This window comes from Zophobas morio, unplaced genomic scaffold, assembly GCF_036711695.1.
Source record: "Zophobas morio isolate AGI-343-1 ecotype UQ-CSIRO unplaced genomic scaffold, CSIRO_AGI_Zmor_V1 ptg000005l, whole genome shotgun sequence".
NCBI lineage: Eukaryota > Metazoa > Arthropoda > Insecta > Coleoptera > Tenebrionidae > Zophobas > Zophobas morio.
Genome location: NW_026972110.1, coordinates 595,085 through 609,971, shown reverse-complemented (window position 1 = coordinate 609,971; position 14,887 = coordinate 595,085). Strand labels below are relative to the sequence as shown.

Here is a 14,887-nt window from a genome sequence, read left to right as displayed (position 1 = left end):
GACATTTTTAATGTGTTATAAGTCTACTGACGAGGTGGCTGAAAAAGGGGATGAACCCTGAAACTGGTATCACCAAAATAGTATAAATAAAAATAAATAATTGGTTGATTGCAGAACTACCTAACCCAACTTTATACCCACGCTAATATGGAAACACACATATCAAAATAATTAGCTCATTTATAGCAACTTTCGAACTCTCGTATTTTATATTTGTCTAAGTAGCAAGTACTTAAAAAATTTAAATTATCACTTTAACTTTGAATAAAAAAATATTTTTATGAATGCGTCTACAGATTCTTCTACCATTCACAGTCTAATTTTGTCTTAACTTCATACAAAATGTTTCGTATTATGGAAAAAATCTGAATATTTACACTTGGGGGTGTGCCTGAATATATAGCATCGAATATTGATTCACATGAATTTTACTACCTCGATTTGACCAAATTTTGGGTTTCCGATTTTAGATTTATTCATGTACCTTGTACTTTAATGTATGTTAGCACATGAGTCCGAAAGTTATTCGTCATGTAATTATGAGGCCAAAAGTTTCTATGGATGAAAGCCATTATTTGATTTAAAGTAACTTTTGGCATCACAATCTTTAGATTTTTTTAATAGTTACTTCATAATTAATAACACAATTATGACTTTTTCTTGTAGGTTTATTTCTCTTATTTGTTATTAAAATAACTGCTATTAAGTTAATTTTAGCTTGGGTTGTAAGTTTGAAAGTTGTTTTCTACGATTCTGTGAGGCCAAAGTCTACAAAAGATGAAAATAATTTTAGGTTAGATAGTTCAACATTCAGCCAATTATTTATTTTTATTTATACTATTTTCGTGTGGTATAGCAAGAATAATGGTCAAAAATCAAGTATTTTAGGATCAAAAAACGGCACATCATTTTCCAGATAATATTAACACTAATAAGTCTAAAAATCTAACCAAATATTGACTTTTTTAAAGTGTTATAAGTTTACTGACGAGGTGGCTGAGAAAGGGGATGAACCCTGAAACTGCTATCACCAAAATAGTATAAATAAAAATAAATAATTGGTTGATTGCAGAACTACATAACCCAACTTTATACCCACGCTAATATGGAAACACATATATCAAAATAATTAGCTCATTTATAGCAACTTTCGAACTCTCGTATTTTATATTTGTCTAAAAAGTAGCAAGTACTTAAAAAATTTAAATTATCACTTTAACTTTAAATAAAAAAATATTTTTATGAATGCGTCTACAGATTCTTCTACCATTCACAGTCTAATTTTGTTTTAACTTCATACAAAATGTTTCGTATTATGGAAAAAATCTGAATCTTTACACTTGGGGGTGTGCCTGAATATATAGCACCGAATATTGATTCACATGAATTTTACTGCCTCGATTTGACCAAATTTTGGGTTTCCGATTTTAGATTTATTTATGTACCTTGTACTTTAATGTATGTTAGCACATGAGTCCGAAAGTTATTCGTCATGTAATTATGAGGCCAAAAGTTTCTATGGATGAAAGCCATTATTTGATTTAAAGTAACTTTTGGCATCACAATCTTTAGATTTTTTTAATAGTTACTTCATAATTAATAACACAATTATGACTTTTTCTTGTAGGTTTATTTCTCTTATTTGTTATTAAAATAACTGCGATTAAGTTAATTTTAGCTTGGGTTGTAAGTTTGAAAGTTGTTCTCTACGATTCTGTGAGGCCAAAGTCTACAAAAGATGAAAATAATTTTAGGTTAGATAGTTCAACATTCAGCCAATTATTTATTTTTATTTATACTATTTTCGTGTGGTATAGCAAGAATAATGGTCAAAAATCAAGTATTTTAGGATCAGAAAACGGCACATCAATTTCCAGATAATATTAACACTAATAAGTCTAAAAATCTAACCAAATATTGACATTTTTAATGTGTTATAAGTCTACTGACGAGGTGGCTGAGAAAGGGGATGAACCCTGAAACTGGTATCACCAAAAGTAGTATAAATAAAAATAAATAATTGGTTGATTGCAGAACTCTACCTAACCCAAATTTATACCCACGCTAATATGGAAACAAACATGTCAAAATAATTAGCTGATTTATAGCAACTTTGGACCTGTCGTCCTTTATATTTGGCTAAGTAGCAAGTATTTATAAAAATTTAAATTATCTCTTTAACTTTGAATAAAAAATATTTTTATGAATGCGTCTACAGATACTTCTACCATTCACAGTCGTAATTTTGTTTTAACTTCATACAAAATGTTTGGTTTTATAGAAAAAATCTGAATCTTTACACTTGGGGGTGTGCCTGAATATATAGCACCGAATATTGATTCACATGAATTTTACTGCCTCGATTTGACCAAATTTTGGGTTTCCGATTTTAGATTTATTTATGTACCTTGTACTTTAATGTATGTTAGCACATGAGTCCGAAAGTTATTCGTCATGTAATTATGAGGCCAAAAGTTTCTATGGATGAAAGCTATTATTTGATTTAAAGTAACTTTTGGCATCACAATCTTTAGATTTTTTTAATAGTTACTTCATAATTAATAACACAATTTTTTCTTTTTCTTGTAGGTTTATTTCTCTTATTTGTTATTAAAATAACTGCGATTAAGTTAATTTTAGCTTGGGTTGTATGTTTGAAAATTGTTCTCTACGATTCTGTGAGGCCAAAGTCTACAAAAGATGAAAATAATTTTAGGTTAGATAGTTCAACATTCAGCCAATTATTTATTTTTATTTATACTATTTTCGTGTGGTATAGCAAGAATAATGGTCAAAAATCAAGTATTTTAGGATCAGAAAACGGCACATCAATTTCCAGATAATATTAACACTAATAAGTCTAAAAATCTAACCAAATATTGACATTTTTAAAGTGTTATAGGTTTACTGACGAGGTGGCTGAGGAAGGGGATGAACCCTGAAACTGGTATCACCAAAAGTAGTATAAATAAAAATAAATAATTGGTTGATTGCAGAACTCTACCTAACCCAAATTTATACCCACGCTAATATGGAAACACACATATCAAAATAATTAGCTCATTTATAGCAACTTTCGAACTCTCGTATTTTATATTTGTCTAAGTAGCAAGTACTTAAAAAATTTAAATTATCACTTTAACTTTGAATAAAAAAATATTTTTATGAATGCGTCTACAGATTCTTCTACCATTCACAGTCTAATTTTGTCTTAACTTCATACAAAATGTTTCGTATTATGGAAAAAATCTGAATATTTACACTTGGGGGTGTGCCTGAATATATAGCACCGAATATTGATTCACATGAATTTTACTACCTCGATTTGACCAAATTTTGGGTTTCCGATTTTAGATTTATTCATGTACCTTGTACTTTAATGTATGTTAGCACATGAGTCCGAAAGTTATTCGTCATGTAATTATGAGGCCAAAAGTTTCTATGGATGAAAGCCATTATTTGATTTAAAGTAACTTTTGGCATCATAATCTTTAGATTTTTTTTAATAGTTACTTCACAATTAATAATACAATTATGACTTTTTCTCGTAGGTTTATTTCTCTTATTTGTTATTAAAATAACTGCTGTTAAATTAATTTCAGCTTGGGTTGTAAGTTTGAAAGTTGTTTTCTACGAGTCTGTGAGGCCAAAGTCTACAAAAGATGAAAATAATTTTAGGTTAGATAGTTCAACACTCTGCCAATTATTTATTTTTATTTATACTATTTACGTGTGGTATAGCAAGAATAATGGTCAACAATCAAGTATTTTAGGCTCAAAAAACGGCAGATCAAATTCCTGATAATATTAACACTAATAAGTCTAAAAATTTAACCAAATATTGACTTTTTTAAAGTGTTATAGGTTTACTGACGAGGTGGCTGAGGAAGGGGATGAACCCTGAAACTGGTATCACCAAAAGTAGTATAAATAAAAATAAATAATTGGTTGATTGCAGAACTCTACCTAACCCAAATTTATACCCACGCTAATATGGAAACAAACATGTCAAAATAATTAGCTCATTTATAGCAACTTTGGACCTGTCGTCCTTTATATTTGGCTAAGTAGCAAGTATTAAAAAAAATTTAAATTATCTCTTTAACTTTGAATAAAAAATATTTTTATGAATGCGTCTACAGATACTTCTACCATTCACAGTCGTAATTTTGTTTTAACTTCATACAAAATGTTTGGTTTTATGGAAAAAATCTGAATCTTTACACTTGGGGGTGTTCCTGAATATATAGCACCGAATATTGATTCACATGAATTTTACTGCCTCGATTTGACCAAATTTTGGGTTTCCGATTTTAGATTTATTCATGTACCTTGTACTTTAATGTATGTTAGCACATGAGTCCGAAAGTTATTCGTCATGTAATTATGAGGCCAAAAGTTTCTATGGATGAAAGCCATTATTTGATTTAAAGTAACTTTTGGCATCACAATCTTTAGATTTTTTTAATAGTTACTTCATAATTAATAAGACAATTATGACTTTTTCTTGTAGGTTTATTTCTCTTATTTGTTATTAAAATAACTGCGATTAAGTTAATTTTAGCTTGGGTTGTAAGTTTGAAAGTTGTTCTCTACGATTCTGTGAGGCCAAAGTCTACAAAAGATGAAAATAATTTTAGGTTAGATAGTTCAACATTCAGCCAATTATTTATTTTTATTTATACTATTTTCGTGTGGTATAGCAAGAATAATGGTCAAAAATCAAGTATTTTAGGATCAAAAAACGGCACATCAATTTCCAGATAATATTAACACTAATAAGTCTAAAAATCTAACCAAATATTGACATTTTTAATGTATTATAAGTCTACTGACGAGGTGGTTGAGAAAGGGGATGAACCCTGAAACTGGTATCACCAAAATAGTATAAATAAAAATAAATAATTGGTTGATTGCAGAACCACCTAACCCAACTTTATACCCACGCTAATATGGAAACAAACATATCAAAATAATTGGCTCATTAATAGCAACTTTGGACCTGTCGTCCTTTATATTTGGCTAAGTAGCAAGTATTTAAAAAATGTAAATTATCACTTTAACTTTGAATAAAAAATATTTTTATGAATGCGTCTACAGATACTTCTACCATTCACAGTCTAATTTTGTTTTAACTTCATACAAAATGTTTCGTATTATGGAAAAAATCTGAATCTTTACACTTGGGGGTGTGCCTGAATATATAGCACCGAATATTGATTCACATGAATTTTACTGCCTCGATTTGACCAAATTTTGGGTTTCCGATTTTAGATTTATTTATGTACCTTGTACTTTAATGTATGTTAGCACATGAGTCCGAAAGTTATTCGTCATGTAATTATGAGGCCAAAAGTTTCTATGGATGAAAGCCATTATTTGATTTAAAGTAACTTTTGGCATCACAATCTTTAGATTTTTTTAATAGTTACTTCATAATTAATAACACAATTATGACTTTTTCTTGTAGGTTTATTTCTCTTATTTGTTATTAAAATAACTGCGATTAAGCTAATTTTAGCTTGGGTTGTAAGTTTGAAAGTTGTTCTCTACGATTCTGTGAGGCCAAAGTCTACAAAAGATGAAAATAATTTTAGGTTAGATAGTTCAACATTCAGCCAATTATTTATTTTTATTTATACTATTTTCGTGTGGTATAGCAAGAATAATGGTCAAAAATCAAGTATTTTAGGATCAAAAAACGGCACATCAATTTCCAGATAATATTAACACTAATAAGTCTAAAAATCTAACCAAATATTGACATTTTTAATGTGTTATAAGTCTACTGACGAGGTGGCTGAGAAAGGGGATGAACCCTGAAACTGGTATCACCAAAATAGTATAAATAAAAATAAATAATTGGTTGATTGCAGAACTACCTAACCCAACTTTATACCCACGCTAATATGGAAACAAACATATCAAAATAATTGGCTCATTAATAGCAACTTTGGACCTGTCGTCCTTTATATTTGGCTAAGTAGCAAGTATTTAAAAAATGTAAATTATCACTTTAACTTTGAATAAAAAATATTTTTATGAATGCGTCTACAGATACTTCTACCATTCACAGTCTAATTTTGTTTTAACTTCATACAAAATGTTTCGTATTATGGAAAAAATCTGAATATTTACACTTGGGGGTGTGCCTGAATATATAGCACCGAATATTGATTCACATGAATTTTACTACCTCGATTTGACCAAATTTTGGGTTTCCGATTTTAGATTTATTCATGTACCTTGTACTTTAATGTATGTTAGCACATGAGTCCGAAAGTTATTCGTCATGTAATTATGAGGCCAAAAGTTTCTATGGATGAAAGCCATTATTTGATTTAAAGTAACTTTTGGCATCATAATCTTTAGATTTTTTTAATAGTTACTTCACAATTAATAATACAATTATGACTTTTTCTCGTAGGTTTATTTCTCTTATTTGTTATTAAAATAACTGCTGTTAAATTAATTTCAGCTTGGGTTGTAAGTTTGAAAGTTGTTTTCTACGAGTCTGTGAGGCCAAAGTCTACAAAAGATGAAAATAATGTTAGGTTAGATAGTTCAACACTCTGCCAATTATTTATTTTTATTTATACTATTTACATGTGGTTTAGCAAGAATAATGGTCAACAATCAAGTCTTTTAGGCTCAAAAAACGGCGGATCAAATTCCTGATAATATTAACACTAATAAGTCTAAAAATTTAACCAAATATTGACTTTTTTAAAGTGTTATAGGTTTACTGACGAGGTGGCTGAGGAAGGGGATGAACCCTGAAACTGGTATCACCAAAAGTAGTATAAATAAAAATAAATAATTGGTTGATTGCAGAACTCTACCTAACCCAAATTTATACCCACGCTAATATGGAAACAAACATGTCAAAATAATTAGCTCATTTATAGCAACTTTGGACCTGTCGTCCTTTATATTTGGCTAAGTAGCAAGTATTTAAAAAAATTTAAATTATCTCTTTAACTTTGAATAAAAAATATTTTTATGAATGCGTCTACAGATACTTCTACCATTCACAGTCGTAATTTTGTTTTAACTTCATACAAAATGTTTGGTTTTATGGAAAAAATCTGAATCTTTACACTTGGGGGTGTGCCTGAATATATAGCACCGAATATTGATTCACATGAATTTTACTGCCTCGATTTGACCAAATTTTGGGTTTCCGATTTTAGATTTATTCATGTACCTTGTACTTTAATGTATGTTAGCACATGAGTCCGAAAGTTATTCGTCATGTAATTATGAGGCCAAAAGTTTCTATGGATGAAAGCCATTATTTGATTTAAAGTAACTTTTGGCATCACAATCTTTAGATTTTTTTAATAGTTACTTCATAATTAATAACACAATTATGACTTTTTCTTGTAGGTTTATTTCTCTTATTTGTTATTAAAATAACTGCGATTAAGTTAATTTTAGCTTGGGTTGTAAGTTTGAATGTTGTTCTCTACGATTCTGTGAGGCCAAATTCTACAAAAGATGAAAATAATTTTAGGTTAGATAGTTCAACATTCAGCCAATTATTTATTTTTATTTATACTATTTTCGTGTGGTATAGCAAGAATAATGGTCAACAATCAAGTATTTTAGGATCAAAAAACGGCACATCAATTTCCAGATAATATTAACACTAATAAGTCTAAAAATCTAACCAAATATTGACATTTTTAATGTGTTATAAGTCTACTGACGAGGTGGCTGAGAAAGGGGATGAACCCTGAAACTGGTATCACCAAAATAGTATAAATAAAAATAAATAATTGGTTGATTGCAGAACTACCTAACCCAACTTTATACCCACGCTAATATGGAAACAAACATATCAAAATAATTGGCTCATTAATAGCAATTTTGGACCTGTCGTCCTTTATATTTGGCTAAGTAGCAAGTATTTAAAAAATGTAAATTATCACTTTAACTTTGAATAAAAAATATTTTTATGAATGCGTCTACAGATACTTCTACCATTCACAGTCTAATTTTGTTTTAACTTCATACAAAATGTTTCGTATTATGGAAAAAATCTGAATATTTACACTTGGGGGTGTGCCTGAATATATAGCACCGAATATTGATTCACATGAATTTTACTACCTCGATTTGACCAAATTTTGGGTTTCCGATTTTAGATTTATTCATGTACCTTGTACTTTAATGTATGTTAGCACATGAGTCCGAAAGTTATTCGTCATGTAATTATGAGGCCAAAAGTTTCTATGGATGAAAGCCATTATTTGATTTAAAGTAACTTTTGGCATCACAATCTTTAGATTTTTTTAATAGTTACTTCATAATTAATAACACAATTTTGACTTTTTCTTGTAGGTTTATTTCTCTTATTTGTTATTAAAATAACTGCGATTAAGTTAATTTTAGCTTGGGTTGTAAGTTTGAAAGTTGTTCTCTACGATTCTGTGAGGCCAAAGTCTACAAAAGATGAAAATAATTTTAGGTTAGATAGTTCAACATTCAGCCAATTATTTATTTTTATTTATACTATTTTCGTGTGGTATAGCAAGAATAATGGTCAAAAATCAAGTATTTTAGGATCAGAAAACGGCACATCAATTTCCAGATAATATTAACACTAATAAGTCTAAAAATCTAACCAAATATTGACATTTTTAATGTGTTATAAGTCTACTGACGAGGTGGCTGAAAAAGGGGATGAACCCTGAAACTGGTATCACCAAAATAGTATAAATAAAAATAAATAATTGGTTGATTGCAGAACTACCTAACCCAACTTTATACCCACGCTAATATGGAAACACACATATCAAAATAATTAGCTCATTTATAGCAACTTTCGAACTCTCGTATTTTATATTTGTCTAAGTAGCAAGTACTTAAAAAATTTAAATTATCACTTTAACTTTGAATAAAAAAATATTTTTATGAATGCGTCTACAGATTCTTCTACCATTCACAGTCTAATTTTGTCTTAACTTCATACAAAATGTTTCGTATTATGGAAAAAATCTGAATATTTACACTTGGGGGTGTGCCTGAATATATAGCATCGAATATTGATTCACATGAATTTTACTACCTCGATTTGACCAAATTTTGGGTTTCCGATTTTAGATTTATTCATGTACCTTGTACTTTAATGTATGTTAGCACATGAGTCCGAAAGTTATTCGTCATGTAATTATGAGGCCAAAAGTTTCTATGGATGAAAGCCATTATTTGATTTAAAGTAACTTTTGGCATCACAATCTTTAGATTTTTTTAATAGTTACTTCATAATTAATAACACAATTATGACTTTTTCTTGTAGGTTTATTTCTCTTATTTGTTATTAAAATAACTGCTATTAAGTTAATTTTAGCTTGGGTTGTAAGTTTGAAAGTTGTTTTCTACGATTCTGTGAGGCCAAAGTCTACAAAAGATGAAAATAATTTTAGGTTAGATAGTTCAACACTCTGCCAATTATTTATTTTTATTTATACTATTTTCGTGTGGTATAGCAAGAATAATGGTCAACAATCAAGTATTTTAGGCTCAAAAAACGGCAGATCAAATTCCTGATAATATTAACACTAATAAGTCTAAAAATTTAACCAAATATTGACTTTTTTAAAGTGTTATAGGTTTACTGACGAGGTGGCTGAGGAAGGGGATGAACCCTGAAACTGGTATCACCAAAATAGTATAAATAAAAATAAATAATTGGTTGATTGCAGAACTACCTAACCCAACTTTATACCCACGCTAATATGGAAACAAACATATCAAAATAATTGGCTCATTAATAGCAACTTTGGACCTGTCGTCCTTTATATTTGGCTAAGTAGCAAGTATTTAAAAAATGTAAATTATCACTTTAACTTTGAATAAAAAATATTTTTATGAATGCGTCTACAGATACTTCTACCATTCACAGTCTAATTTTGTTTTAACTTCATACAAAATGTTTCGTATTATGGAAAAAATCTGAATCTTTACACTTGGGGGTGTGCCTGAATATATAGCACCGAATATTGATTCACATGAATTTTACTGCCTCGATTTGACCAAATTTTGGGTTTCCGATTTTAGATTTATTTATGTACCTTGTACTTTAATGTATGTTAGCACATGAGTCCGAAAGTTATTCGTCATGTAATTATGAGGCCAAAAGTTTCTATGGATGAAAGCCATTATTTGATTTAAAGTAACTTTTGGCATCACAATCTTTAGATTTTTTTAATAGTTACTTCATAATTAATAACACAATTATGACTTTTTCTTGTAGGTTTATTTCTCTTATTTGTTATTAAAATAACTGCGATTAAGTTAATTTTAGCTTGGGTTGTAAGTTTGAAAGTTGTTCTCTACGATTCTGTGAGGCCAAAGTCTACAAAAGATGAAAATAATTTTAGGTTAGATAGTTCAACATTCAGCCAATTATTTATTTTTATTTATACTATTTTCGTGTGGTATAGCAAGAATAATGGTCAAAAATCAAGTATTTTAGGATCAGAAAACGGCACATCAATTTCCAGATAATATTAACACTAATAAGTCTAAAAATCTAACCAAATATTGACATTTTTAATGTGTTATAAGTCTACTGACGAGGTGGCTGAGAAAGGGGATGAACCCTGAAACTGGTATCACCAAAAGTAGTATAAATAAAAATAAATAATTGGTTGATTGCAGAACTCTACCTAACCCAAATTTATACCCACGCTAATATGGAAACAAACATGTCAAAATAATTAGCTGATTTATAGCAACTTTGGACCTGTCGTCCTTTATATTTGGCTAAGTAGCAAGTATTTAAAAAAATTTAAATTATCTCTTTAACTTTGAATAAAAAATATTTTTATGAATGCGTCTACAGATACTTCTACCATTCACAGTCGTAATTTTGTTTTAACTTCATACAAAATGTTTGGTTTTATGGAAAAAATCTGAATCTTTACACTTGGGGGTGTGCCTGAATATATAGCACCGAATATTGATTCACATGAATTTTACTGCCTCGATTTGACCAAATTTTGGGTTTCCGATTTTAGATTTATTCATGTACCTTGTACTTTAATGTATGTTAGCACATGAGTCCGAAAGTTATTCGTCATGTAATTATGAGGCCAAAAGTTTCTATGGATGAAAGCCATTATTTGATTTAAAGTAACTTTTGGCATCACAATCTTTAGATTTTTTTAATAGTTACTTCATAATTAATAACACAATTATGACTTTTTCTTGTAGGTTTATTTCTCTTATTAGTTATTAAAATAACTGCGATTAAGTTAATTTTAGCTTGGGTTGTAAGTTTGAATGTTGTTCTCTACGATTCTGTGAGGCCAAATTCTACAAAAGATGAAAATAATTTTAGGTTAGATAGTTCAACATTCAGCCAATTATTTATTTTTATTTATACTATTTTCGTGTGGTATAGCAAGAATAATGGTCAACAATCAAGTATTTTAGGATCAAAAAACGGCACATCAATTTCCAGATAATATTAACACTAATAAGTCTAAAAATCTAACCAAATATTGACATTTTTAATGTGTTATAAGTCTACTGACGAGGTGGCTGAGAAAGGGGATGAACCCTGAAACTGGTATCACCAAAATAGTATAAATAAAAATAAATAATTGGTTGATTGCAGAACTACCTAACCCAACTTTATACCCACGCTAATATGGAAACAAACATATCAAAATAATTGGCTCATTAATAGCAATTTTGGACCTGTCGTCCTTTATATTTGGCTAAGTAGCAAGTATTTAAAAAATGTAAATTATCACTTTAACTTTGAATAAAAAATATTTTTATGAATGCGTCTACAGATACTTCTACCATTCACAGTCTAATTTTGTTTTAACTTCATACAAAATGTTTCGTATTATGGAAAAAATCTGAATATTTACACTTGGGGGTGTGCCTGAATATATAGCACCGAATATTGATTCACATGAATTTTACTACCTCGATTTGACCAAATTTTGGGTTTCCGATTTTAGATTTATTCATGTACCTTGTACTTTAATGTATGTTAGCACATGAGTCCGAAAGTTATTCGTCATGTAATTATGAGGCCAAAAGTTTCTATGGATGAAAGCCATTATTTGATTTAAAGTAACTTTTGGCATCATAATCTTTAGATTTTTTTAATAGTTACTTCACAATTAATAATACAATTATGACTTTTTCTCGTAGGTTTATTTCTCTTATTTGTTATTAAAATAACTGCTGTTAAATTAATTTCAGCTTGGGTTGTAAGTTTGAAAGTTGTTTTCTACGAGTCTGTGAGGCCAAAATCTACAAAAGATGAAAATAATGTTAGGTTAGATAGTTCAACACTCTGCCAATTATTTATTTTCATTTATACTATTTACATGTGGTATAGCAAGAATAATGGTCAACAATCAAGTATTTTAGGCTCAAAAAACGGCGGATCAAATTCCTGATAATATTAACACTAATAAGTCTAAAAATTTAACCAAATATTGACTTTTTTAAAGTGTCATAGGTTTACTGACGAGGTGGCTGAGGAAGGGGATGAACGCTGAAACTGGTATCACCAAAAGTAGTATAAATAAAAATAAATAGTTGGTTGATTGCAGAACTCTACCTAACCCAAATTTATACCCACGCTAATATGGAAACAAACATGTCAAAATAATTAGCTCATTTATAGCAACTTTGGACCTGTCGTCCTTTATATTTGGCTAAGTAGCAAGTATTTAAAAAAATTTAAATTATCTCTTTAACTTTGAATAAAAAATATTTTTATGAATGCGTCTACAGATACTTCGACCATTCACAGTCGTAATTTTGTTTTAACTTCATACAAAATGTTTGGTTTTATGGAAAAAATCTGAATCTTTACACTTGGGGGTGTGCCTGAATATATAGCACCGAATATTGATTCACATGAATTTTACTGCCTCGATTTGACCAAATTTTGGGTTTCCGATTTTAGATTTATTCATGTACCTTGTACTTTAATGTATGTTAGCACATGAGTCCGAAAGTTATTCGTCATGTAATTATGAGGCCAAAAGTTTCTATGGATGAAAGCCATTATTTGATTTAAAGTAACTTTTGGCATCACAATCTTTAGATTTTTTTAATAGTTACTTCATAATTAATAACACAATTATGACTTTTTCTTGTAGGTTTATTTCTCTTATTTGTTATTAAAATAACTGCTATTAAGTTAATTTTAGCTTGGGTTGTAAGTTTGAAAGTTGTTTTCTACGATTCTGTGAGGCCGAATTGTACAAAAGATGAAAATAATTTTAGGCTAGATAGTTCACCACTCTGCCAATTATTTATTTTTATTTATACTATTTTGGTGTGATATAGCAATAATAATGGTCAACAATCAAGGATTTTACTATTTACTTCTTTTATCGCATCCCCTTTGCTCCATCCTTACTCCGCTCTTTTCCACTCCTTTCATCCACCCTGCTTCTCTTCCATCTTCATTCAATATTTCTGTTATACTTTCCTTTTTTCTTTAATTTCGCTCTAGTCTTGTAGCATGTATTCTAAAGTCTCTTGCACTTCTCCACACATCCTATATATTCTTCTGCTTTCGCTTAAGCAAAAGTTATTGTTTCTTTCTTCATGTCCACCCCTCTGTCTAGCAATTACTTTTTCTCCTTCGTTCTTTCTCTCTCTAGGTACCTTGGCGTTGTTTCTGATATTATCTTTAGACGAGGATAACCCCCATTGTACCTAGGTTCCTTTATACTCGCCATTGGACATATTTGTCCTTGTTGCCACTTTCGAGGAGACCTTTACTTTTCCACATCTCATTCATTATTTCACACAGTCTTTCAATCAAATCATCCGTTCTAAACGTCCATACATCATTTACCAATCCATTCCTCCCTGGTCTTTTCCCTCTTTTCGACCCTCCAACTTGTTTCCATATTTTTTCCACTGTAATGTTCGGCCATTCTTTCTCTCTCAGCATTCTCGGTTTAACTCTTTTGCGCTACAGTACTCTCATTTCCACTCATTAGTTTCATGAAATGGTACTTCCATTGTATTATTAGCATTTCTTCACTGATCATGTTTTTGTTTTTCCTTATTTTGGTTCTTGCTCTGATTTTATGGCTTTTATTTTATTTCTTCTTTCGGAATCTCTTCTTTTTTTTATTCACACCGACCTGTTATTATTTCTTGCTGGACAGTACTCTTCTTTTTTATCTTTCCCTTTTTACACCTTCGTAAACATTTTCTTTCTTATGTTTTTAAATCTCTGCATCTATTAACCCGCCATTTGTTTCTCTTTTCTGATTTCTTCGTTGTAAATGCTTTTCTTATTGCTGCTTTTTCAGTTGTTATTTTTAATTCTTCTATTTTATTTTAGCTTACTTCTTTTGAATTCAATTTCCAACATCTTTTATAATGCTCAGTTCCCTTCTCCTTTTTATCTACTTCCTTATTTGTGACTCCGACTTTTCTACTTCTATCCCTCAATTTTACTTCTTATAGCATGTGGTCGGAATCAATTCTTTCTCCTAATTTAAATGTTTCGGCTTCTTCATCAGCTACTGGGTTACATATACAGGTAAATTCTTTATCTTCATCCCCCTCCTTCACCCCATTCAAGACTACCAAACTCTTTCTTCAATTAATTTCCATAGAAATTTTCTGTCTTTATTTAAAATTTTATCTTTAGATTTTTCTGTGCGTTCTCCGCTATATTCCCTGCTTTTGTTGCCTATTTTGGCGTTAAAACCATCTCCTATCAGAAGAAATTCTTCGTTAGACTCTTCAATTTTTTCTTAAATTTTTTTCTTCAAATTTTTTGTAATTCCAATGCAATACAATATGCAAATTCTTTTTTTCTTTTATCTTTCTTTCCACTATGCGTTCCACTTCTATTACCCGCTCTTCGATTTGTTTT

The 14,887-nt window shown here is 29.7% G+C and overlaps 1 protein-coding gene across 1 annotated transcript in view; it reads right to left on the bottom strand.

The window, feature by feature from the left end:
• LOC135120464 (uncharacterized) overlaps positions 1-14,887 on the bottom strand; it is a 38,301-nt gene that overhangs the window by 21,374 nt on the left and 2,040 nt on the right. The gene's annotated exons all lie outside the window — the stretch shown is intronic.